General features: G+C 46.2%; 1 protein-coding gene across 22 annotated transcripts in view; it reads right to left on the reverse strand.

Annotated features, from left to right (window-relative positions):
* HMBOX1 (homeobox containing 1) overlaps positions 1–27,344 on the reverse strand; it is a 153,003-nt gene that overhangs the window by 91,873 nt on the left and 33,786 nt on the right. The gene's annotated exons all lie outside the window — the stretch shown is intronic.

Consider the following 27,344-nt stretch of genomic DNA (forward strand, 5'->3'; position numbering starts at 1 on the left):
TTTTTTTCCAGGATTTTTTCCAGAAAATTTCCCAATTCAAAATATTCCAGAAAACCCACATCACTGGGTTGAGGACAGAGACTTAAGGGAGCAGAATCCAAACTTAGGGTGACTTTCAAGTAGTAATTTGAACTGAATCAGCCAGGTCTCCAGCACCGGGTCTATTGTAAAATTTGATTTTAGAACAACATGAATGCAGCCAATGTGGATTTCTAGATACAGGCCATGACAGTTCAAAAAAAACAAAAACTCCAGGCTCCAACCCTTCAGCCTGGCATACACTACCCAAGTCTGCCTTCCTAGGATTAACCAGCCAGAACAGCAAGTGTCATTAATCTCTATAACTAATGCAGAGGTTAAAGCTGACAAACCTTTGTCCCGTCTGCATTATTCATTAATGAAATTAACTTGTTAAGGGGGGGGGGGGAGAGGAGAAAAGGGACAAACGGAAGCCAAAAAAAAGAGAAAGTTCTTTCTTTGTTGCAGTAAAGACAAAGGGGGGGGGGGAATTGCATATTAGTATGAAAATGGTGGCAGCAACTGTGGAACGGAATGAACAATTCAATCCCCAGCTTAAAAGCCGCTCTAAAAGGCAGCTCAAATTTACAATGGATGAGCCTTCATGGCAATCTGTTTTTCTGATATTAAAAATCTCATTTTCTCAGTGCCAAGGACAAGTGGAAGCGTGAGGCATTGGAGTATCAACTCGGCATTTGTCTCATTTGACATTAAATCATTCTCATTTTCAGCTCGGATTTTCTAATATCTCCTTGGGAGCCACTTCAGTTTTCTTCATTTCTCTCTGGTTGCAATTAAGATGTTTGAGTACAGCCTGCCCTACCATCACCACCCCCTGGCCGCACCTGCTCCCTTTAAGGAAATTCTGTGCGTTTCAGCTGCTTCGTGGCAGGCAAAAAAAAAAAAACCCAACAGGTGCAGCCTTCCCATTAAGATTCATCTGTTGAATTTCTGCCTGTCAGGAAAGCTAACTTGTCTTTCTTCACACTGGCTGGAAGGAACAAGGAAAAAGCAGCTCAGACTGGTTGAGGGCAGAAAGACAAATTGCATTAAATAAAAAATGGAAGGGCTTTCTCACTGAGTAAGTTTCCTTAAAATTCCTAGGAAACAGCACACCAGCCACAGGTGCCTGCCCTCCAGCCCAGAATGCTGGACTTCAGAGTGTAAGCTCCTTGGGGACAGAGACCTGCCCTCTTGTACTCCGTAAAGCACCATGGACACTGATGGTGCAATGCAAATAATAAACAGAGAAACAGAGTGTTCCCCCATAGCAATTTGTCAGCCAGCCTTTCAGTGGCAAACAACCCCCCCCCACACACACACATCCCCTTTCCTCCTTCCAGCTGCTCAGACAGGGCCAACATCAAGGGTAGGCATAGATGGGCACTGCCAAGCGCCCACATGCCAGCAGGGGCCCACTGACAAGAGCCCCCTGGAGTTGCTCCTCCTCTTCACCCGTGCAACCTGCTTGTCCACCTGCCCCTCGCTGTCGCCCAGACAAGGGTGGTGGTGAGGAGGAGAAGCAGGAGATGCCGCAGCCTCCTTGCTCACCAGCTCTCTGCCTGCCGAGCAAGCAAGTGGCGGCAGTGATGAGGAGGTAGAGCAGCTGGGGACCACGGCGGTGAGAAGATAAATTCCCTGAGGGAGGGGGCCCATGGAAGGCGTCTTGCCCAAAGGCTCCCAAAAACCCAGAGCCGTCACTGTGCTCAAGTGTGGCTAGCAAGGCACTTTTCACGACAGAGCACGAAGGAGCCACATTTGCACACAGAGGCATGCCGCCTTGTAATCGCTTTCCTTGCCACCATGGTTGTGGGGATTAGTTCGATGACAGCATCACACATGTACACAAATTTAGTATGAATAGAAAATTCAGCAGCCTGAGCTACCTACTCAGCTTTTTGATTCTTTTCTAGAAAGGCCAGTTTCTAGTGCTTAGTGCAACACAGAAAGGTTCGGAAGTGTGCAGGCACTGCCTGTTGGCGCTTTGGAAGCTAGCGGAGAGGCCAAGCAGAATGTCCAGGGCGCAAGGATTGGGACATCAGACCCTCCATAATGCTTTGCCCCTCTCCATGGCTAGCTGGAGCAGAATTATGCCAAAAAAGAAAAGAAAAAAGAATTGCTTACTTTATATCCATTTATGAAGAGCACAGAATTTAATTCTTACCCCATATATTTGTAAACCAAACCAGATTATAAATACGAACAGGTCTAAAACACAAAGCATCATGAAGCCAAGTTACAGGTAACTAAAAGAACATGAAGACACACAAAATCAAAACTTGTACATCAAGCACTGCAACAGCAGCAGAATAAAAACTAATTCTGGAGACCACCGGCCACTTAACGTTGCAAGCCTGCCTGAACTAAGTGCTTGCCTACACTTGGGGAGAGGAACCCGACGGATTACCCCATGGAGGGGCATTACACAATTTTGGTCCCCCTGCCAAAAAAAGATCCCCTCTCCCTAACCCACACACCATACCTCTCATTTATAAAGAATTCAGATTCCCTTAATGTGGAATTTGGGGCCAAATTGTGATGTCTATTGTTTTAAATCTGAATATGCTCAGCCTGGTCTGACACTTCCTCTAACCATGCAGACCACAGGTAGTAAAATTGACTGGCAATTAACTTACTTATTTCTGTACCACCCAATAGACTTCTATACAGCCATCCCTAACCTGGTACCCACTAGATGTGTCAGACTACACCAACCCCACCCATCATGACCAATGAGATATTTCACTATTTGATCCTTTTCCTTTTTCACTGTGCTTGCTTCCTCTTGTAGCAGCTTGTCTAATTAAAAAGAACCCTATTTCTTGCACAAAACCTTTTTCTGGACCACAACAGGATGCTCTGCCTGGTACTACTTAGTTTTCCCCAAGATGGGTGGCAGGGGCACAAATGGGCTATATAAGGTGGGTGTTTGGGTGGGTGGGGCAAACTCTCCAGTCTTGGGCTAGGATGCTCCAGTTCCGTGGGCTGGTACTGAACCGAAGCTTGACTGCGGTGGCAAACGTGGAAACAGATATGGGCCCAGGAGTTTCACGTGTGGCACTAGTTCAGGGGTTTTGAACCTTTTGCAGGAGAAATCTGGCCCAGGTGGGTTCCCGGGATGGCCTTGCCCCTTTCTCTGGCCTTGCCCCTTCCCCTCGGCCACTGATAGTATAGTAGTTTCCTGGCTTTTATGTGTTTCTTTGCCCATTCTGAAAGCTTGAACTGCCCACTCCTAAGGCTCAGTGGCAGAAAGAGTGTCAAGCTAAAATAGTCCCTGCCCCTGTCACCTGCGGCCCCACCCTCTTTCGCCCTGTCTCCTGCCTGCCACTGGAATGTGCCCCCCGACAGCTTATCGGACATTGAATTCAGCTCTTAGGTTGAAAAAGCTTTGACACCCCTGCGCTGCCTGAGGTTCCTTGGAGGGCTGAACTATCTAGAGACCTAGTGCTGGCCGCAGCACAGCAAAAATCTGATTTTGGAGGATACAAGGAAGATGTAATGTAGAAGGCTGCCTTTATACCAAGTCAGGCCTTCGGTCTACATTGCTCAGTATTATCAGAAGGTGAGAAGAGCGATGCTGGATCAGACCAAAGGCCTATCTAGCCCAGCATTCTGCTCCCAGAATGGCCAATGTTCTGGGAAGCCCAAAGCAGGACGTGAGTGCAACAGCACCCTCCCGCTCATGTTCTTCAGCAAATGGTGGTCAAAGGCCTGGGCAAGCCCTGCCATGAAGCAGGGTGAGGTGCCCGCGTCAGTCAGCAGAGCTGGAGGAGTGGCACAACTGTGTCACTCCCTGCAGGCCCCACCTGGAGGGCCCACCGCCACTGCCCCACTGCCTCCAGCGGGTGCTCTGGAGAGCCCTGCCAGCCACTCTCCCACCATGCTATCTGCCATCCGCCTTCTGTTTCCCTTATTGCGCACCTTCCTTTGCCACCACGTGGCTGGAAGGAGCAGCCAAGGGGCTCTGGTGGAGACCCACAGCTGGAAAAGCTGACGTGGTGGTAAAGGCGGGGGGGTAATGTGGTGGTAGAGGGGCGCAATGCAGTGGAAGCGGTGGGGGGGAGGGGGGAGACGTGGTGGCAGCATGTGTTCTCTTCCACCTCAGGTGGTGAGAGTCCGTGGGCTGGGGCGGTCAGAGGCATATTGCCTCCAATACTGGAGGAAATATATAGCCATCATGACCAGTAGCCATATCTACCCTGACTGGCAGCACTCTCCAGGGTCCAAGGCAGATATCCGCCACCCAAGATCCTTTTACCTGGAGATGCTGTAGATGGAAGCTGGGACCGTCGGGATGCCAAGCATGTGCTCTGCTAATAAGATATGGCCCCTTCCAAGGCAAGAGCCACCACCCAAAAGAGTAGAGTCAAGAACCTCTGAGCGCTGGGAAAGTGATCCCTTAAGTGGCTGTGGATGGTTTTTAAGCAAGGCAGCAGGAAGACAAAAGATACTATTAGGGCTGCTAAATGTCTAAACTAATTACTGGAAGGTGGGTATCCTCTGGTTTCCTTGCTCACTTCTGCTGTACGGGTCAGAAGGTACGTAAAATCCTACGTGCATCCAAGAGATTATGGTGTCACTTTTTCCAGGCAGAAATTACAAGATAAAGCTTTGTTCCAGAATGGAGATCCAGTCCTTCCACCTGTTAATTGCTGCCCGTTAAGCAGTCGTTAAAGCCTCTGCCTGGTCTGACTTTAATTGCAGCTACGGATGCCCCCCCAAGAGGTCCCCCTTTCCAATCTCGTCTATGCCATGAACTTGCAGGCAGGAGTATTCTTCAGCACAGGGTCTCTTTATTTATTTGACATGTTTTTATCCCACTCCTCAGCCAAAAGGCCTCCTGGGGCAGCTCACATGCAATCAGCAAAACAAGACAGCCCCTGCCTGTACGCATACAATCTTAAAAAAAAATGACACATAAGAAAAAAGGGATGGGGAGGGAAAGGGTGGGGGGAAAGTCTTTCAGCAGAGCTGGTGGAATGGCCCTGCCGTTAGCGTCCCCTCTCATCTCCCTCTGTACAGCCTGCTGGAATGGCTGCTGGTGGCAACAGTCTTTTTTAGGCTGGAGCACATAGGACAGGGCTGGATCCAGGTAAGAAGGGACCTCTGGGACAGTTCCTTAGGGTGGAGGCCCCCACACCTCACCTATCTGCTCTCCCAGCCATAGGCTTACCTGGTGGCTGGGTCTGGGAAGCCACCTGCCATTTTAAATTCTCCTGCCCGTGCTCCAAAGCAGCCCCTCCAGAGGGTGTTGGGCTTTGATCTCCAGCAGCTCCAGGCAGCTCTGTCAATGGTTGGAGATTATGGGAGTTGGAGTCCAACAGCATCTGAAAGGCCACAGGTTCCCCACACCTGCTCCAGAGTGCCGTAGGGCACTCTAGAACTTGGTAGGAAAATCAAAGTGGCCAGGGTTCAATGGAGCTGGCAGGCAGGTAAAGCAGCAGCAGCTGGTCCACCCAGGGTGCTTGTGCCCCAACAGCTGTCCAGGGGTGCTGATTGCTGCCTCTGCCCTAAAGTAGCAGGTTCTTCTCTGTTGTCTAGGGCAGGGCAGGAAGGAAGCCAGGCTCCACGCATTCATAAACAGACCGCGGCTGAAGTTTCACCCTGTGTGTTAAAACCTGGGTAAAATGGTTAGTTAAAATGTGGAAGATCCAGAACGGGAAAGAAAAAATTGCTTTGGGGGCCAGATCTGGCCTGTGAGCTGCCTCCTAACCGCCCCAAAGACAAACAACATGAAGCATATCCCTGACATAGAACTTTGCTCCCTGCCACAAGATCAACACAAAAGCCCATTCCTAGGGGAACTGAGGGCAGAAATCAACTAAAAATAAAACTGAAAATCCCCCCTAGCCCATCTTCCCTACCCCTTTAACCTAAGCAAAACTTAGCTATGCACCCAAAACATACTAAAGCTCGTTGGATTTGGGAACGGAGCTGCAGAGTGCACGATGACAGGGGCAGGCTAATAAAAACCCAAAGATGGCAGAGCGCTCTGAAATGCATAATTTAACAAGAGGACAGCCAGCCCAGATTCATAAAAAGGGAAGGTCACGGCTGACAAATCTGCTGAAATCCGGTTTTATTATACGACCAAATCGTTAGGTTAGACAAGAACGAAACGGCGGACATACGTTATCAGGGTCTTTGGGAAGAAAGCATTTGATTTGGTGCCGCTCAGGCTGATTTACAAAGTCATAAAGTGTCGCACAGGGGGGTGAAGAGAGGCATAAATGGATTAAACAACACTGGTGAAAGCGAAGAAGGAGAAGAGCGTCGGGGAGCGGAATCTGTTTGGAACGCGGCAGGGGGCGGGGCGGGGGGGAGAATAAAAAGGTCAGCCTGTCAACTGTTTACCTTGTTATATTGTAAAGGACTCCAAGGAGGGGATATATATATATATATATATATATATATATATATGTTTGTAGTTGGTTGTACAGAGAGAGTAAGGTCCTGGGACACAGTATCAGGCACAGGAAGGAAACCGTGTAAAGGAAAGAATGCTGTAAACTTAGAAACAATGTTTGTTTCCTGAAAACCAGGAAGGCCCTGCTCATGGAATGAAAGCAAGAGACCATACTCTATTCAGTGGACATGGGTAGGTAGGGAGGTCTAGGGATTTAGGGCACAACAGCATCAAAGTGACATCCGCTGGAGTGGGCAATGGATCTAGGAGATGTAGGCTCAGATCCCACCTCTGCCATGGACTCATTGCAGCCGTTTCTCCCCCACTCCAAGGGCCAATTCACAAATTACATTTTCAAGCACACACTTTATTTTTAAAAGTATAAATAACTTAGGGCACAATCCTATGCATGTTTGGGCAGAAGGAAGTCCTACAACTCCCAGCATTCCCCAACCAGAATGACCAGCCGGGGAATGCTGGGAGTTGTAGGACTATTTATTTATTTAACTAATTAAATTTCTTAATCGCCCATCTGGCCAGTCACCCAGCCACTCTGGGTGATGTACAATAATACAACAGTTTAAAACAGTAAAATTCCACATTAAAACATCGTATTTCTAAAAATACCCTGACCCACCTCAAATGCCTGCCTGAACAATCAAGTTTTTAATGCATGGTGGAAGCTCATTAAAGAGGGGGCATGGCAGAGTTCCCTAGGAAGGGAGTTCCACAGAGTGGGGGCCACCACAGAGAAGGACCTCTCCCTCATCCTCACCAGCCTAGCTGTCCTGGCTGATGGGACAGTCAGAAGGCCATCCGAGGCTGATCTTGTTGAGCAGCCCGTCTGGTGTTGCTGGAGGGTCTCCTTGAGATAGGCTGGGCCAGAACCATATAGGGTTTTAAAGGTCAAAACCAACATCTTGAATTTGGCCCAGAAAACAACTGGTAACCAGTGCAATTCCTTCAGCAGATGTGATCACGCCGGCAGCTGCCTTTAATCAGGTGAGCCGCCGCGTTCTGCACCAGCTGCAGCTTCTGAACTGTCTTCAAGGGTAACCCCACGTAAAGCGCACTACAGTAATCTAGGCAAGAGGAGACCAGGGCATGTACTACCGATGGGAGCAGATGGTCAGGAAGGTAGGGGCACAGCTGCTGTATCAGATGGAGTTGATACAGCACTGTCTGGCTCACAGCTGACACCTGAGCCTCCATGGACAGCTGAGAGTCTAAAATGACCCCTAGGCTGCGGACCTGGTCTTTCAAGGGTAGCCGTACCCCATTCAACACCAGGTCAACATCCCCCAACCTTTTCTTGTCTCCCACCAAAAGTACCTCGGCCTTGTCAGGGTTCAGCTTCAGCTTATTCCTCCCCATCCAGCCACTCACCATCTCCAGATATTTAGACAGAGATTCTATGGCCAACCTTGGTGAAGATTTGAACGAGACGTAGAGTTACGTGTCATCCACATACAGATGACACCGCACCCCAAACCTTCTGATGACAGCCCCCAGCGACTTCACATAGATGTTCAATAGCATCAGGGAGAGGATGGAACCCTGTGGCACCCCACAAGTGAGTGGCCATGGGTCCGAAACCTCCTCTCCCAGTGCTACCCTCTGGTACCTGCCAGAAAGGGAGGACCGGAACCACCGCAATACGATGTCTCCAATGCCCAACCCCTCTAGGCAGTCCAGGAGGATACCATGGTCAACGGTATCAGAAGCCGCTGAGAGGTCCAGGAGAACAAGGAAGGAGCATTCATCCCTACCCAAAGCCCTCCTCATATCATCCACCAAGGCGACCAAGCCCGTTTCTGCCCCATGCCCAGGCCTGAAGCCCGATTGAAATGGATCTAGATAATCTCTCTTTTTCTGTCTAAACATGCATAGGATTGCGCTATGCATGTTTAGACAGCAAATCTCTCTCTCTCTCTCTCTGACGCGCGCACAGACACACACACGGAGCCAATAGTAAGTCAGAACTGGTTTGGTTCTCTGGCAGCTGTGGCTTACACATTAGCAAATCTAGGTTTATCAATGCCTGCAGTCACACATAACAATAAACCAGGATTCCTGGCTTATCCTGGTTTACTGTGAATGAACAGCATGCTGCTCCACATAGCCTGTTTACTCCTACCTTTGTGCAAGCAGGTAAAACCAACCATGAAGAGACAGCATATCGTGACACTTGAACCTGTAATCCAGCCAGTGTTTGCTGCCAGTTTACAAATGCTGGCTTGTTTGGGAGCAACAAATCAGGATTCCAGGCTCAGGCCTCGCAATAAGCTATCCCTTCCTACTTTGTTTTACCTGTCAACACAAAGGGAGGAGTGAAGCGGAAGCCAAAACAAGCCAGGAATCCTAGTTTATTGTTATTTGCAAACGTGACCACCAAATAACTTGTGAAAAGTTATTTCCTCTTCCAAAGATGGAGAAAAACTTATGAAGCTGTGAAGAGGGCAAAAAACAGAGACCTTGTAATTAAAACTACTATATTAATTACAAGTAACATTAATTATCATGTTCAGGGTAAAGGAAGCACAAAACTTTGCACCCAGGTTTGGTGCACAGTATACTGAATGCAAATTAACTAAATGTACATGCCCCAATTTGCATGGTTCATTCTAAAGACACGGGTTTTCAAATACTTGGAACGTCATTTGCTTAGCAGGGAACTAGGAAGAAGAGAGCAAGGAGCAGAGGAACAATGTGACACAGCGGATGGTATGTCGGGTTTATCCAGCTAGGCTGAAATGCCTGCTCAGCTAGGAGATAACTGGGCAAAGTTTTGATGAGGGCAAGAAGGGGGTAGGTAGTGGGGCATTTGAGCAACAGTGCCTGCCTCTCTCCCAGCCCTCCCTGTCTCCACCTCAACCTCACCCACATAAGGTTGGGTGAGGTTCCCTTCCCTTCCCACCGCCCAATATGTCTGTATACCACAAATAGGGTTGTCACATGGCTACTCTTGGCATCCATGGCCCATGTGGGCCATTAGTTGACCTGGATTCCTAGCTTCCACTGTGTTTAAAAGGTCAGTTTCTGTCCTGCCCAAAAGACTTGAAGGGGGGGGCTTCTCATTTTGCACTGGACTCCCCCAAAAGTCAAAGTATCACAAGAGAAACCTGAACAGCTTTCAGGTCAATGGGTCCTCCTGGCATTTACCTAAACTGGCTGGATTTTAGCTCCAATAATAGCAAGCAGGGGTGACGTTTAAAACATCTATTGTTAATTTAGCATCAGGTTCAGGCTCTCTCCCTGCAGATAACAATTAGAAGCACGTTATCCACAGCAGCCATACGCAACCTGGTGCCCTCCCAATGTAGTGGACTACAACTCCCATAATCCCCTCAAGATATGTTGGACTCCAGCTCCCACCACCTAGCAGGCCCTGGATTGGGGAAGGCAGTGATATTCCCTTCCCACCTCGGAGCACACAAGGAGGGGAGGGTGAACCAACCCCCAAATCCACTACCCCACACTGAAATCAGGTCCCATTTGTGCAAATGGAATGGTTGTTTTTAAGGCCTCAAACCCAAGTGGGGGATGATTTTCAGGGGAAGGCTGGCATGGAAACCTTCCACCCCCCCTCCCCCCACCGAAAACCCCTCTCTACAGCAATAAGGCTTAAGGAGGGGGAGTCTCATTCACATTAAAGGGTCCTTTAATGCACTGAGGAGGGGAAGTTGTGGGCTGTAATGAAAGGCATTACAGACAGAGGCACCATACCCCTGTGCTAAAGTTTACTCACTTAGATGAAATCCAAATCCCATTGAACCCAGTCTTATGAGTAAAGATGTATAGGACTGTGCAGAAGACATCAGGTTTAAGGAAGGACAGGAAGGTCTAAATAAAACATTTTTAAAATGATTCAAGTTGGAACCAGTTCATTATGTATTGCAGCAGGTATGTCAACCAAAAAGTTCCTTTGGAGATTTTAGCACCCTAAGGAAGGCCTTAAGAGGTTTAAACAATTAATCATTTATGTACAATCGTTGATGTGTTAATATTGCTATGTCCCAAATAAAGAGTCACATAATCAGTAACATCTTCTCCGTTCTGCTGGAAGAATCTGGTGGATCTCTGTAGTATGAAGTATGAGTAGAAACCTAATTAAACATCTCAACTTAGAAAAATATGTTTTGTCTTACAAACATTCGGAGATGCATATTTAGATTACTATGGAAAATTATAATTTGAGCACAAGTTGTTTGACTGCATTTTCAGTTTATCCAATTTTTATATGCATTTTGTATCTTTGATTTTACAATGAAAAACAAATTTATAATAAAAAGCACATCTGGGCTATATGTTTTACTGCTGGTATTTGTTCATTTTATTAATTTTGGTTGCTTTATCATTTTATTTGATGGGATTTTGTTGTATAAGCTGCTTTGGGAGGGCTTTTGCCCTTAAAGGCTAGAAATATTTTAAATAAATAAATAGGACTTTAAAAGGAAAAGGGGGAAAAAAATCTTCAACTAGTCTGTAACAGTCAATTTACTTAAAACACATCTTCCCCGAAGTTCTAAATATTCTTGATGAGAAAACAAATCTACTGCCAAGATCCCATAGGACAAGACATTCTCCTTCCTCTGTTCCAACAGAAATGTACCCAAATTGTGATTTAAATTAAAAAGGCCAAAAAAGACGGATGCACGCAGAATTTCAGAGGGCCCCTATACTACCACAGCTGTTGCAGTCATGGGAAAAGTTAATGAAAAATTTAACTAGTTAAGCTTAAAAGTTAGCAGCCTTTAAAATTAACTTGAGCTAATTTAAAAGTTAAATATTTCCACTTCAATTAGTTAAAAAGTAAGTTAAAATGAGAGTAACTAGTTAAAAGTTAAGGTGATTCATGAGAAACGTGGGAAACATGATGAATTGCCTACTTGCATTTTTTTTTTTAATTCTCAAATGAAAATACTGCTATTGGGCAGTATAAGAAATGTAATAACTAACTAACTAACTAACTAACTAACGCAACGAGGGATTTCTTTTTCATATGCCCACAGAAGCACACTAATTTACTCGGAACTCACCCTGCTTTACCTGCAAACAGTGTTATACCTGTCAGACAGTTCTCAGAACAACAGTTTACCAATACCACTGGGTTGTAGCCAATACCAGTCCTACTGAGAGTAGACCCATTGAAAAGAACAGACTTAAGTTCGACTAACACTTGTTTTCACTGAACGGCATTTACATTTTAAACTGTCAGTGTTTTGGTGAGGTTGGCCACTGTGGGAACAGGATGCTGGACTAGATGGACCTTTGGTCTGATTCGGCAAGGCTCTTCTTATGTTCTTAGGCAATTGTGGGGTTAAAAAAAACCCTTTGTAAATTGGGCCACCATTGGTTAGTACTCATCATGTTACTGAATTGCTTTAAATGGAACCTGGGCTATTCTGAAGTGGCATGTGCAGCATGAAAAGGGGGGAGGGATGCTTTAAGGACTAGGCTGCCGAAGCTAGAAGGCGGCACAGGACATTTTTTTAAAGGATCAATATTCACTGGGCGGTGAGCTCAAAAGGGTGCTTTTATGTCATGCCAAGAGGCACTCTTAACATACATTTTTAAAACGCACCACATATTTATTCAGTAAAGAAACATCGCAATGCATGCATTTTAATATGAAAAGATAATGATGATTTCAGGAAAGCACTACTCTAAAAATGTCCAGAATTTTTATCACAAAATCCCACTGGCATACATCTCTGATAGGCTTATAAACTCAAGGAAAGCTTATTTATTCATATATTTTGGGGGGCCTGTAGATATAGCAGCAGAAATGGCTCCCCCTTTTACTGGGATCGATGTCTCTGTTTCCTTGGGCTTGTTCTCTCTCCTGCAGCCTATTGGCTGTCCAGTTGTCTTTGGTAAGAACAGAGAAAGGGACTGCGCAACTAAGGACGCAGTCCTATTCATATTTAGACAGACAAAAAGCCCTACAACTCCCAGCGTTCCCCAGCTGACAAGTGAATTGTTGGACTTTTTTTTGTCTAAACATGCATAGGATTCAGCCCTAAGGATCTTGTCCAAATAGGCATAAGAGTGCACCCTAAGGATCTCTGGAACTTGCCATTCTTAAGAGACTATCTCTTATAGATACGTGCATAGTAAAAGGCAGAGGAAAGAAATGGTGGTTCAGCTATTAAATAAGGATGGCAAAACGATAACAGATGACAAAGAAAAGGCAGAGGTGCTCAATTCCTACTTTGGCTCAGTCTTCTCCCAAAAGAGGGTCTATGACCACCCTGGCAAAGGCGAAGTACAGGCTGAAGGGGCAGGATTGCAGCTTGAGATCGACAGGCATATGGTCAAGGAACACCTCATTACTTTGAATGAGTTCAAATCTCCAGGGCCAGATGAACTGCATCCTAGAGTAATGAAGGAACTGGCAGAAGAACTCTCAGAACCGCTGTCTATTCTCTTTGAGAAATCATGGAGGACGGGGGAAGTGCCAGATGACTGGAGGAGGGCTAACGTTGTCCCTATCTTCAAAAAGGGTAAAAAGGAGGAACCTGGGAACTACAGACCAGTCAGTCTGACATCAATCCCTGGGAAAATTCTGGAGCAGATCATAAAGCAATCCATCTGGAAGCACCTTGACAACAATGCCGTGATTACTCGAAGCCAACATGGATTTGTCAAAAACAAGTCCTGCCAGACAAATCTGATCTCATTTTTTGATCAAGTAACCTCCCTTATAGACCGTGGGAATGCTGTAGACATCATATACCTCGACTTCAGCAAAGCTTTCGACAAAGTGCCCCATGATATCCTGATGAGCAAACTAGCTCCAACTGGGCTAGATGAAACAACGATCCGGTGGATCCACAGTTGGCTACAGAATCGGACTCAAGGAGTGCTTCTCAATGGGACCTTCTCAAACTGGGGAGAGGTAACGAGTGGGGTACCACAGGGCTCAGTCCTGGGCCCAGTGCTCTTCAACGTTTTTATTAATGACTTGGAGGAGGAGGTGCAGGGAATGCTTATCAAATTTGCAGATGACACAAAATTGGGAGGGATAGCTAATACTTTGGAAGACAGAAACAAAATTCAAAGTGATCTGGATAGACTGGAGCGCTGGGCAGAAAACAAGAGAATGACATTGAATAGGGATAAATGCCAAGTTCTGCACCTAGGAAAAAGAAACCAAATGCACAGGTACAAGATGGGCAATACGTGGCTCAACAACACTACAAGCGAGAAGGATCTTGGAATTGTTGTCTATCACAAGCTGAAGATGAGCCAACAATGTGATGTGGCTGCAAAAAAGGCAAATGCTATTTTGGGCTGCATTAATAAAAGTATAGCTTCCAAATCCTAGGAAGTACTAGTTCCCCTCTACTCAGCACTGGTTAGGCCTCATCTGGAGTACTGTGTCCAGTTCTGGGCACCACACTTTAAGAAGGATGCAGACAAACTGGAGAGGGTTCAGAGGAGGGCAACAAAGATGATCGGGGGACTGGAAACAAAGCCCTATGAAGAGAGACTGAAAGAACTGGGCATGTTTAGCCTTGAGAAGAGAAGACTGAGGGGAGATATGATAGCACTCTTCAAGTCCCTGAAAGGTTGTCACAGAGAAGAAGGCCAGGATCTCTTCTTGATCATCCCAGAGTGCAGGACACGGAATAATGGGCTCAAGTTACAGGAAGCCAGATTCCGGCTGAACATCAGGAAAAACTTCCTGACTGTAAGAGCAATACGACAATGGAACCAATTACCTGGGGAGGTGGTGGGCTCTCCCACACTGGAGGCCTTCAAGACGAGGCTGGACAGCCATCTGTCAGGGATGCTCTGACTTGGATTCCTGCATTGAGCAGGGGGCTGGACTCGATGGCCTTGTAGGCCCCTTCCAGCCCTACTATTCTATGATTCTATGATTCTATAGGAAGGCACACTACTCTGTCTCTCAAACTAAGAATTTCAATAAAGAGCTATCATTCCATATAGAATCCTAGAGAGTGGCTGGGCCAGAGAAAACCAACTTTCATTTTTTTAACTATTAACTTACTTTTTTAAAAGTTTACCTTTTTTTAAAGTAAAGTTAGAACTTGACAGCTGAAACATTCAAGTCAGCCTTCCCCAACCTGATGTCCATGTTTTGGACTTCATCTCCCATCAGCCTCAGCCAGCATGGCCAATAGTCAGGAATGCTGGGAGTTGTAGTCCAAAACATCTGGAGGGCACTAGGTTGGGGAGAGGTGATTTAAGTAGTAAAAGTTAACCATTTCTTTAACTTTTTAACCAGTTAATTAACTAGTTAATGCCCATTAACTGAGTTGTTCCATATGAGTCATTGATCACTACTGTGAGGTAAAACTACATGTACCTCAAATTCTGACCTAGGAAATTCAAATGATTATATTTTTAACTTATTTTATATTATAAAATTTCAACAAAAGAAATAAAGAAAAAATGTGGCTACATAGATATTAATATATCAATTTCAATGCATAGCATACATATGAAATGTGTGTTCGTGCGTGCATGCGTGCGTGCGTCTGTCTGTCTGTCTGTCTATCCATGAGAAAATACAGGTTGCTTGGAGCTGTACATAACCTCCACAAAAGCAGACCAAATATCCAAATAACTATCAATTCAAATTATGCAAGCAACTAACACATTATTATTATAGGGACTGAAGTGAGATGTTAAGGTGCGGACATCCCTGGAGACAAATCGGGCTGGGAAAGAACAGGGTAAGAGAGTTAATACAGGTCTCTAACTAGGATGGCTGTTTGAAAATGCAATAATACAGTGTCAGCCATTCAATCAATTTCACATACATACTCTCGGCAGCCTTTATGACAACTCTGCAAAGTAGGTCCATGTTAATGTCCTCATGCTGTCCAATGCGTGGTGGCAGGGGAAGGACTAGAAGCCATCACTGCCAGAGGAGAGAAGAAGCAGCAGCCATTGAGAGCAATTTTGCAGGGGAGGGGGTATCAACTCCCCCCCCCCGCATATCAGTGGGCCCCTACTGGGGCAGAGGCTGAAGCAGATGCCTGGCAATGCCAACCCCTGGCACCAGGCCTGTTCCCAATGAGAGCAACATTCAAGTCATGGCGATTTTATTTTCCGCATCTTACAAGGTCTGCAGCTTGTGCTTTGATAAGAGCCAATAAAAGCCAACTAAGAACATCAGAAGAGCCCTGCTGGATCAGACCAAGGGTCCATCTAGCCCAGCATTCTGTTCACACAGTGGCCAGCCAGCTGCCCACAGGAAGCCTACAAGCAGGACACGAGTGCAACAGCACCCTCCCGCCCATGTTCCCCAGTGACTGGTGTACAGAGGCATACTGCCTCCGATACTGGAAGTAGCATATAGCCATCAGGAAAGTAGCCACTGATTCTCCTCGTTGAATCTGTCTATTCCCCTCTTAAAGCCATCCTAGCTGGTGGCCATCACTACATCTTGTGGTAAAGAACTCCATAGTTTAACTCTACGCTGCATGAAGATGTCCTTCCTTTGATCTGTCCTGGATCTCCCACCATTCAGCTTAATGGGATGACCCCACTGGGTTCTAGTATTATGAGAAAGGAAGAAAAATTTATCCCTATCCACTCTCTCCACACCATGCATAACTTTGTACTCTCTATTTTCTCTCTCTATTGTGTTTCCCTTTATTTGCCTTTTTTCTATGCTAAATAGTCCCAGGGGTTGTAACCTTTCCTCATAGGGGAGTTGCTCCAGCCCCTTTGTCATTTTGGTTGCCATTTTCTGCACCTTTTCCAACTCTACAATTTCCTTTTGTAGGCGCAGTGACCAGAACTGTACACAGTATTCCAGGTGTGATCACACCATAGAATTGCATAAGGGCAGTATGATATTGGCAGTTTATTTTCGATGCTTTTCGTAATTAAGCCCAACATAGAATTTGCCATTCTCACAACAGCCGCACAGTGGGTCAACATTTGCATTGAGCTGTCTACCACAACTCCAAGATCTACAAACCAAGGAAGCCATTTTGTCTATGTTAGTGAGAAATGGGGCATTTCCTTTTTTAAAAAATTAAGGCCTCACCCAAGCAAACGAACAGAAAACACCCCTTTCCCCATCAACACTGTCGAAACCAATAGAAGGAATCTCTTAACAGTTGTTTACCACTGCACAAGAGTAAACATGATTTCCAGTCAGTGCTACTGATACGGCCATAAATTAGCACTAAGTACTCCATTAAAGTCTAGAGCTCTAATGTTTGTGTAGAATTTCCCTTGATATTCCGCCAACCCCTGGGCATATCCTTCCTTTCCAGCTGTATCCTTCCTTTCCAGCTCCCTAGTGGAGATGCCCTCATGGAGGAGGAATGATAACCAGCCGTTACTCACAGCACTGGCAAACAGAAGATTTGGATTAATGGTCTCAATTGCAGGAGCTGCTCCAGTCAGCTCCAGGCCACCACCAAACCTACAGAGCTTGTTTAGGGCTGTGAGTACTCAGTGTGGATTGTGGACTCTGCCATCTGGAATACATTTAAAACACATCCACGTAGCTTGGATTTTAGACTCCATGCTCCTATGGGCAGGGACCTGTCCTCATAGCAGCCTTTCCCAACCTGGTGCCCTCCAGATGTGTTGGACTACAACTCCCATAATTCCTAGCCAGCATGGCCATTGCGGTCTGACACATCTGGAAGGCACACCATCAGAAAAGGCTGCAGAGAGTGTCATGCACACTAATGATGCCATATAAACAACAATGCTGCAGTGAGCTACTGTGCCATGAGAAATGCACTATTTAAAAAAAAACAACTGCTCAGGCACTATCCCTTCATATAATAGGCCCACAGCTGTTCAACCAAACATGGGTGATCAGAGCCAACCCTTGTGTGTATTCCGTGAAGTTATGGTTATGGGACATAGACAGGTTTGGTCAGCTTGGTAGACAATCTATGCCGGGAACTGGACGGGGGAGTGCATCCCTATTGGTTCTGCTGGCCTTTGATACGAATCTGCTGGCTTTTGATACGATGGCCTTGTAGGCCCCTTCCAACCCTACTATTCTATGATTCTACTATTCTATGATTCTATGAATCAACCATGGTACCTTTCTGGTTGGGATGGGACTTGAAGACTTCATTTTATGGTGGTTCCGGCCCTTTACAGAGGGGCAGTCCCAGAAGATGGTGTTTGACGCCTTGGCCATTGGCATATGGTGTCCCTCAGAGCTCCATCTTGTCCACCATGCTATATAACATCATATGAACATAAGAAGAGCCCTGCTGGGTCAGACCAAGGGTCCATCTAATCCAGCATTCTGTTCACACAGTGGCCAACCAGGTGTTGATCAGGAACCCAGAAGCATGGCATGAGTGCAACAGCACCCTCCCACCCATGTTCCCCAGCAACTGGTGTACACAGGCTCACTGCCTCTGGTACTGGAGGTTTAACATAGCCATCAAGACTAGTAGCCATTAATAGCCTTCTCTTCCAGGAATTTGTCCAATCCCCTTTTAAAGCCATCCAAACTGGTGGCCACCACTACATCCTGTGGTAGTAAATTCCACAGTTTAACTATGTGCTGTGTGAAGAAATTCTTTCTTTTATCTTCCTTGAATCTCCCACCAATCAGCTTCATGGGATGACCCCACTGGGTTCTAGTATTTTGATAGAGGGAGAAAAATGTCTCCCTATCTACCTTCTCCACACCATACATCACTTTGTAGACCTCTACCCTGTCTCCCCTGACCCTCCTTTTTTCCAAGCTAAACAATCCCAGCTGTTGTAACCTTCTCTCCAAGGGGAGATACACTAAATGGATGCTCAGGTGTTGGCGGAGTCAGGAACTGCTAAGGCTAGGGCACCGTTGCACCTGTTCCTGGAGATTTCAGATCTGGCAGCAGTGATGCATGCCTTAGTTACATCTCATCTGAACTACTGTAACATGCTGCATGGCAGGGCTGCCATTGAATATTGGCCAGAAACTTCACATGGTTCAAAATGTTGCAGCCAGCCTATTGACAGGGGCTTACCATAGGGAACAGTAGAACTCCCATGTTACGAAAGCTTCAATGGCCACCAGTCCATTTTCGGACATAATCCGAGGTGCCTGTTACAACCCTCAAAGACCTATGTTATCTGAAAGAAGTGCATCCTGGCCAAGTTTTAAGACCTTCAGGAGAAGCCCTTCCTTCTGTCCTGCCATCATCTGAACCAGGTTTGCTGGGTACTCAAGAGAGCACATACTTATTTATTTCATTTGTACCCATCTTTCTACCAAGAAAAATGATAACAAGAGGGCCCTGGTGGCTACCCCATACTCTGGATCTCCTTGCCAAGGAAAGCCCATCTAGCCCCTTTTCTGATGACCTTCTGCAGGCAGGAGAATATGTCTTTATTCCGACAAGTCTTTCACCTCATTAGCCAACTCCTTCCAGCCATCGTAAACATTACAACTAGTTCAACTGGCTATTTTCTGTGATGTTTTACCTATTCTGTCCTTGTGCTTTGACTGATTTATACTTTGTATTTTGCTGGCAGCAGGCTTGAGCGCCATTTGGTGGAAAGTCAGGATACAAATTTAACAAACAAACAACTAAATAAATAAAAACAAGAACAAATATTTGTTCCAATCAAAGCAGGCGTGCAAAGGGTTACAGGGGCAGTTGCTTCCCCGCGCAGCTGTTACTCCTGATGTCATTTTCTCCCACCGCCAATCCAGCCCAAAGCTTTGATGATGATTACTTTTAGCATATGCCTTTCTTTCCCTTTCTTTAAAAACAGAGGTTGCTCAAAGGTGCCACAATATAAACAAGAACATTCCTCCTACATTGTTGCAAAGAACTAAAATTAGCATTTCACTAAGCAACGCCAGGATTCTCATCTGGCATCATCAACTGAAAGCTAATCAAATACATATGGCAGTTCACAGTATGGTTCATAAGCCCTTCTCAAACCATCTCGGTAAATACGTTATACACGTGGGGAATGGGACTGAACCCGCTTGCCCCTCCCTCAGCACTCTGCGTCCCACTGCACCTGACCCTTGACTTTGGCGCATACAGCCCAAGTTGCAGTTCAATTGCTTTTGGCTATCACAGGGGCCAGCAACTTCTGACATTCCAGATGTTTTTGCCTACAACTCCCATCATCCTTCACCACTGGCTATGCTGGCTAGGAGCTGATGGGAGCTGTAGGCCAAAACATTTGGAGGGCCACCCATTGGCCACCTGTGACGGGGCTATCAGAAAATAAAGTTTTGCAATATTTATACAGCATGTAAGATTAACAAGGGATACTTCATTTCGTTTTGTTTTCTAAACCAGTGGTTTTCAACTTTTTTTCCATGGACCACTTGAAAATGGCTGGGGGTCTCAGCAGACCACTTCATAAACGTTTGTGGTTCTATAAATCAAAGCACCTATGTAACATACATTTTAATAATGGTGAGAGCCAGTCTGGTGCAGTGGTTGAAGTGTTGGACTGGAACTTGGGCAATCAGGGTTCTAGTCCCCACTTGGCCATGAAACTCACGGGGTGGCTTTGGGCCAATCACTGACTCTCAGCCTAACTGACCTCACGGGGTTGTTGTGAGGATAAAATGGGGAGGAGGAAGATCATGTAAGCCACCCTGGGTTCCTTGCAGGAGGAAAAAAGGCAAGATATAACTGTAATAAATAAATAAATACAATATAAATATAAATAACATTTTTTCTTCAGCACCAGCATCACAGTCTAAACTGAAACCACTAGCATCGGTGCCTTTAGAGGTAATTTTAATAATCAAGTATATGGTGAACTATAGATATTCACAACTGTTCTGCAATCATTCTGCAGGAATGGACGGAGCTCCTGGACCACCAGTTTGAGAACCTCTGCGCTAAACAATCGCTGACACATCATGGCTTGTGCACCAACAGGATGAACCGGGACAAGACCCCAGTCATGAAACTGCACCCAGGGAATGAGCTTGATAAACAGAAATGAACTGGAGCCAGGAGAGGGTCCAGATATCAGTAACATGCAGCATCTGGGGCAAAGAAAAAAATTCCTTCCCAGGTGCCACTTGGTTAGAAAATCATATTGGTGTCTCACAGTCCGGTAAGTTGAATAAGACAACAACAAATGGTGGTGGAGGAGGTAAACCCTCCACCACTCCCAATTTACAAGGGCAGATCCTCTGGAGGCTGGCAAGTTTTGAGTACCTCTGCCAAAGAAGAGTGGAAACAGAACACATTTGAAAATGTAGCTGCATAAAAGCCTTGCCCAGAGATCGTTCCTGCAGTCCCGGGGCACTCCGTGTCCCAGAGAGCTGCTCCTGGTGCTATTTTGACTGTGTAAATAATTAACCACTTTAAGAGCATCTTTAGAGGTATTTTCCTAGAAAGGGGCGGGGGACACAGAACCCCCACTGAAACAGGGCAAAAGCAGTCCAAAGAAAGGTGGCCAGCATTTCTTATACTGACTTCAATTAGAGAACTGAGCCATACTCAAAACAGCTTATTCTCTCTCCATTTCAAAGTCATTATTATTTACTACATTTCTATATTGTCCAATTGCCAAAGCTCTCTGGGAAGTTTGCAAAAAATTAGAACCTTAAAAATACAGTATAAAACTTAATGTAAAAGCCATTTACCTACAAAAACAATCAACAACAGAAATCCCAGGACCAATTAAAATTTTATCATATGATGTCAAATGCCTGGGATTAGAGGAAAGTCTTAACCTGGTGCCAAAAGCATGGCAAAGTTGGTGCCAGGCAGTCCTCACTGAGGAGAGTGTTCCATAATCGGGGGGCCACCACCAAAATGGCCCTCTCCCATGTTGCCATCCTCCGAGCCTCCCTTGGAGGACTGCCTCAGGTGATGACTGCAATATTGGGAGAGGTGCTCCATCAGGTGTTTTGGTCCCAAGCTGTGTAAGGCTTTATTGCTTAAAACCAGCACCTTGAATTTGGCTCGGAAATGTACAGGCTGCCAGTGCAAGCGGGCCAGAATTGGTGTTCTATGTTCAGACCTTCTGGCCCCATTATAACTCTGGCTGCCGCATTTTGCACAAGCAGCAGCTTCCAAACCATCTTCAAGGGCAGCCCCACATAGAGTGCACTGCAGTAATATAACTCGGAGGTTACCAGAGCAGTTGACTCTTGATGCTTGTTTTTGGATGGACAATACTCTCTGGCAGGCCTACACAACTTCTGGCCTATCAATCCAAACACAGCCACAGACGGTGACCTACCAACGGCGATGTAACCTCTTGCTTTTGCTGCCTCCCTGGTACTGCCAGGCAAGGGTGTGTAGGCTTTCACCCTGGATGCATTTTTCTTGTGGCGTTAGCTCAGCCTTCCCCACCTTGGAGGTCTCCAGATGTCTTGGACATCAACTCCCATCAGCCTCAGCCAGCCTGGCCAATAGTCAGGAATGCTGAGAGTTGTAGTCCAAAACATCTGGAGGGCCCCAGGTTGGGGAAGGGTGGACTAGCTGCTGGGCCGTTCTGCAGAGAAAGCAAGTGCTCTAACACAGACCCATGATTCCCCTGCCCCCTTTGAGCCAAAAGGGAAGGCAAGATCCCGTGCTCTTAGTATGAAAAGGGGGCAGTTCCGACAGTTTTCAATCACCTTTTGATAACAATGTTCTGTATGTTTGATCTCCATGGAAGACAAAACGATCGCGATAACACTCCTACTGATCAGCACAGGAATGTGGCATGCTCTCGAGGGGCAGACTCAGGCCGTCTCAACAGAGGAACAGCAGTAATGGACTCGATGGTCTTGTAGGCCCCTTCCAACCCTACTATTCTATGATAATGCATGAAATGGATTGGGGCCACACAATACAGCCACCTCGCTGAAGCTATGCAGGTTTGGGTCCAGTCGGTACCTGGCTGGGAGGCCACCTGGGAACTCCATTTATGCCGCTTTGAATTCCATGATGGAAGAAAGGCCAGGTATAAATGTACCTAAATTTTAAATTAATTAATTTTAATTCATTCATTCATTCATTCATTCATTCAAAACTAAAATAGCCATTTCCTGGAAGCTTAGGAGATAAAACAAGCCCACCAAAGAAGAGTTGCTGTTTTGGCTAAACTAGCTAACGCCACAAGAAAAATACATTCAGGCTGACAGCCTACACACACTTGCCAGGCAGTAAGTCCCACTGGACTTCAGTGGGGCTTACTTCTGAGTGGACATGCATGAGAATGCACTGTCAGGCTGGGCTCAAACACAACACTAAACCAGAGTTGATCCAGGTTGGGTTTTAATTCACCGCTGGTAGAACTAGCCACAGTTGCCCAAGTTTGGACATGGACAGGGTAACTGTGGTTAACCATTAGTTCAAAAGCGAATGCTGACACTTTTGATCTCCTTGTCGTCTGTGCAGGGGAGGAGCAGTGAGATCAAGGCTTGTGCAGGCCCCATCTAATAACGTCAAGCCATGGTTTCGCATTATGCTAAACCTTTCCTCAAAACGTAAACATTTGAGCATCCCAGACACGATGACCCTTTCTAACCTCCTCATCTTGAAGCATTATGGGTCACAGACAGATCGCCATTAGCCGCAAGTGATGCCTACTCCTACGGAGGTCAAAGAATGTGGGGGAAGTGAAGCAGGGCCGCTATTAACACCCGCACCCTCAGGCAGCTGCCAGTGCCCACAGCTGGCCTGCGAGTTCTAAGCAGTGCAGGGCAGCCAAGTCTAGCCGCCATTTAAATTCCCCACAATGCCTCTGAGTGATGCCACATTGGGGGAATTGGGGGACTTTTTAGGTGGTGGCTAGGCCCACCTGCCCAGAGCACAGCTTGGGGTCCTACGGCTGTCGCTGGGTGCCACAACACCAGATAAGCTTACCCAGGGGCCAACCACAAGAGGGGGACCCACACAGGGCAGTGTTTGCCCAGGGCCCACTCAAAGCTGGAGGCAGCCCTGCAGTGAAGGGAGGGCCGCAGAGCGCTGGGAATAGGCAAGGAAGGGAGAAGTCAGCTGAGGATGTTTGGAGAGAAGAAGCTGAAGACAGACTTGAGGGAGGAGGAAGAATGAGAAGAAACGTAGATGAAGAGCAACAGAACTGACAGACTGATGCTGCTATCCTATGCACACTTCTATGGGAGTAAGCCCCACTGAACACAGCTCTCTAATAATAAAAGAGGATGCGTGTCTGTCTGTCCGTCAGTGCCACACCGCCAAGACTGTGGAACCTAGACAACTGAAACTTGGCATGCACAGTGAAGGGACCCTTGGGGTGTGCACCTCAGAGTTATTTTGTTTTTAAAGTGCATTAAGTAATTTAAATGAATTGAAATGTGTCCATGTAGCTGAAGCCTACAGCAACACGTTCAGCCATTGGGGGCAGACTTTCCTAAGGGGTGCCAGTGGGCATGGCTTCACTTAGGTGGGGGAGGGGGACACACACTTACAGCTGTGTACGTTTGCTCAAAGGCTTCACTGTGTCAAACTAAGGGCTATTTCAACCCCTGTAAAGCCATGTCCATTCGCTAGTAAGTGTTAGTGAATTGGCTGTATTAACTGTTTTAATCCACAGCACAAAGGAATATTGTCCAAGAGCCCAGGGGCATGAAAATGGATTTCAAATCTGCCTCTCCTCATTTGTAACTGAGGACCCTGTGCATGTCAGTGGTCCAAGAGATGCAGAGGTTTTATCTGGGATTTGCAGGGAGAACTCAAGGAAGTTGCTTTTCCAGCCTCAGGCCTCTCCCTGCAAAACGGGAACATCTGCTCCGCAAAAGAGAAATTAGAGAGGCCCTGCTGCCTTTGTTTCCGGAAGTCGCACTCCAAAAATGATTCAGGGCCGATGTGTTATGCTGAACTGGACTACATGTTAGGAGTGCCTTTTATTCCCCCGCCACCCTGTAAAACCACACTGTTTTATTTAAAATAAAATTTTTAAAGGATGCAACCAACTGGATTTCTCCCTCATTAACATTTGATGAACTCTAATTGAGTCAGTATATTTTTACATTTAAAACAGTGATTTAACAGCTATATTTAACCCTTAATTTGGGGATGTGTTAAGTATTAAAAATCAAGACCCAATTTGAAATTAAAAACTCAATCAATTTTTATTCGTCGTGATTACCAGGTCCAATTTGCTCCAGTTTCTCCCAACTCTGCAACGTAAAAAAAACAGCACAGGCATCCAAGGAGCTGCCAGTAACTGGCCCTACACTTCTGCACCTGCCTCCTCCGAATATACCACATGTTGTTGCATGCAGTGGATGTGGGTGCAATTGCTTAGGAAGCGGAGATGCTCTGACGATCTTCAAGTGTTGAACCAGCTCATTAAGGAAGAGCCTAAAGGGACAGAACAGCAACCCTGCAGGATCAGATCAAGGCCCCACCTAGACCAAGAGTGGCTAGCTAAATGCTTCTGGGAAGCTCAGAAACAGGGCCTGAAGCCCATGTGTTTGTTCCTTAAAATCTTATGTTCAGGGCAGTGGTACAGCTAGGTAATTTTAGACCCTGGACTTAACGGTCTTATGGGGCCCTCCTTTAGATGGCCACGTGTATTATTTCAGTTGCCAAGCACACAGCCAACATTTCTCTCTCACCCCCGCCCCAACCGCCACCCCATGCTTTACAACCGCTACTATGCTTCCTTATAAGTTAGAATGTTTGCCAATCCGGGGGGGTGGGGGGGAGAGATACTCTGATGACAGGAATAACATGGAGTGTACCTCTGCCACCCTGATGCCCTCATTACCTGCCATTCTTTGGGTGGTCATTTGGGACCCTCGAATGACCGCTCAGAGAGTGGCAGGTAATGAGGGCATCAGGGAGGCAGAGGTACCCTCCATGTTATTCCTGTTGTCATAATAGTGCTATTTGGCCACATGGTCCAGCCCTAACTGCCCCACTGATGCAGGGGTAGGCTGCATCTATCACTGGAGGTTCCATTTGGGTACTGACCTCCCTGAGTTTAATCCTCTTTTCGTTTAGTCATAGGCCGCTTTTTCCACAGTGCCCAAAGCAGCTCACAACTATCAAATAAATCTCAAAACACAGCATCGTTACAAGAACACACACAAACACATGCACGCCACAATCCATTACATGATATTACAATAAAAGGATTGCATCACATGTAAGACGTATCAGAATGTTTAGACAGCTAACCCAACTCCCCCTTTTAGTGCTGGTCTCACCGTACTCCAGAGGGTCACACCAACCCAGTTTCAATACTGTTTATTTTATTATACTGTTTACTGTATTGTTTTGCTTGTTTTATTGTTCTGTTTGTATATTTTATTCTTTTATGACCAGTTCTGGTCATACTCATGATAACCACAAGGATGAAGGGTGGTTTAAAAAAACTTTGTTTGTTTGTTACACTTACCTCCTGCCTTTTCGTACAAGGAGTCCAAGGCTCCTGCTCTCTAGACGAATCTGATCTCATTTTTTGATCAAGTCACCTCCCTTGTGGACCATGGGAATGCTGTAGACATCATATACCTCGACTTCAGCAAAGCTTTCGACAAAGTGCCCCATGATATCTGATCAGCAAACTAGTTCAAAGTGGGCTAGATGAAACAACGATCCAGTGGATCCACAGTCGGCTACAGAATCGGACTCAAAGAGTGCTTATCAATGGGATCTTCTCAAACTGATAACGAGTGGGGTACCGCACAGCTCAGTCCTGGGCCCAGTGCTCTTCAACATTTTTATTAATGACGTGGATGAGCAGGTGCAGGGAATGCTGATCACATTTGCAGATGACACAAAATTGGGCGGGATAGCTAATACCTTGGAAGACAGAAACAAAATTCAAAGTGATCTGGATAGACTGGAGCACTGGGCAGAAAACAACAGAATGACATTTAATAGGGATAAATGCCAAGTTCTGCACCTAGGAAAAAGAAACCAAATGCACAGGTACAAGATGGGCGATACGTGGCTCAACAACACTACAAGCGAGAAGGATCTTGGAATTGTTGTCTATCACAAGCTGAAGATGAGCCAACAATGTGATGTGGCTGCAAAAAAGGCAAATGCTATTTTGGGCTGCATTAATAAAAGTATAGCTTCCAAATCCTCAGAAGTACTAGTTCCCCTCTACTCAGCACTAGTTAGGCCTCATCTGGAGTACTGTGGCCAGTTCTGGGTGCCACACTTTAAGAAGGATGCAGACAAACTGGAGAGGGTTCAGAGGAGGGCAACAAAGATGATCAGGGGACTGGAGACAAAGCTCTATGAAGAGAGACTGAAAGAACTGGGCATGTTTAGCCTTGAGAAGAGAAGACTGAGGGGAGATAGGATAGCGCTCTTCAAGTCCTTGAAAGGTTGTCACAGAGAGGAAGGCCAGGATCTCTTCTCGATCATCCCAGAGTGCAGGGTACGCAATAATGGGCACAAGTGACAGGAAGCCAGATTCTGGCTGAACATCAGGAACAACTTCCTGACTATTAGAGCAATACGACAATGGAACCCATTCCCTAGGGAGGTAGTAGGCTCTCCCACACTGGAGGCATTCAAGACAAGGCTGGACAGCCATCTGTCAGGGATGCTCTGACTTGGATTCCTGCATTGAGCAAGGGGTTGGACTCGATGGTCTTGTAGGCCCCTTCCAGCCCTACTATTCTATGATTCTATGATGTGGCTGCAAAAAAGGCCAATGCTCTTTTGGGCTGCGTTAATAGAGGCACAGCTCCCAAATCCCGGGAAGTATTAGTTCCCCTCTACTCAGCACTGGTTAGGTCTCATCTGGAGTACTCTGTCCAGTTCTGGGCACCGCACTTTAAGAAGGATGCAGACAAGCTGGAGAGGGTTCAGAGGAGGGCAACAAAGATGATCAGGGGACTGGAGACGAAGCCCTATGAAGAGAGACTGAAAGAACTGGGCATTGAGCAGGGGCTTAGACTCGATGGCCTTGTAGGCCCCTTCCAACCCTACTATTCTATGATTCTATGACTATTCTGTGATAACCAGTCCTCTCCTGCAGTCTCCCAGATGTTCCAGCT

This window comes from Heloderma suspectum, chromosome 1 (assembly GCF_057233095.1).
Source record: "Heloderma suspectum isolate Gila_16-S chromosome 1, 16-S_ref, whole genome shotgun sequence".
NCBI lineage: Eukaryota > Metazoa > Chordata > Lepidosauria > Squamata > Helodermatidae > Heloderma > Heloderma suspectum.